The following is a 606-nucleotide window of genomic DNA, read 5'->3' on the forward strand; positions in this document are numbered from 1 at the left end:
GAGGGCTTTATATATGCTAAGTTTCGCAAAAATTACTTGAAGAAAAGTACTACTGAGTTAGGCTTCTTATTAAATTCCTTTTATGTTTCTGGGTTTTTAGAAAAGGGATTGGTGTTTTTAGTATGTAAATGCGTAAGCAAGTTAGGAGATAGAAATACTGCTCGTTTGCCTGTAATTTTCGCATGGAAGAGATGACAGTGAAAGACAAAAGATGTGCGAAAAAAAGGCAAAAAGACAAGATGAAAATGCAGCGGGGATGACAATGAGCTAAGTGACAACTGGGAAGAACGGAGACACAAACCGCATTGGTGAGGGAGAGCTGCGCAGAAGCACAGGTGTGCGGCCGGGCCTCGTCGCCTGTTCTTCTCCGTAAGCAGCTGTTTCGCCTTTCTCGATGTTTCTTTGCAAATCCAGCTGTCTCTTGATAATTTATTCAATTCCTTAAACTCTTCCTTTTTCTTCCTCTCCCTTTTTTTTTTTCCTGTGGGAAATGATTCTTTAAAAACTTTTGGTCTTTTGGGAACCAGTAGTTAGCGTAATGGCTATGTCGCTGGACTCCCACGTAGTCGACCGCGGTTCGTGCTCTGTACCCGGTGTGTTGTAACC

The 606-nt window shown here is 42.4% G+C and overlaps 1 protein-coding gene across 1 annotated transcript in view; it reads left to right on the forward strand.

The window, feature by feature from the left end:
• FSTL5 (follistatin like 5) overlaps positions 1 to 606 on the forward strand; it is a 570868-nt gene that overhangs the window by 163574 nt on the left and 406688 nt on the right. The window lies entirely within an intron of this gene.

This window comes from Tupaia chinensis, unplaced genomic scaffold (genome assembly GCF_000334495.1).
Source record: "Tupaia chinensis unplaced genomic scaffold, TupChi_1.0 Scaffold000494_1, whole genome shotgun sequence".
NCBI classification, from domain to species: Eukaryota; Metazoa; Chordata; class Mammalia; order Scandentia; family Tupaiidae; genus Tupaia; species Tupaia belangeri.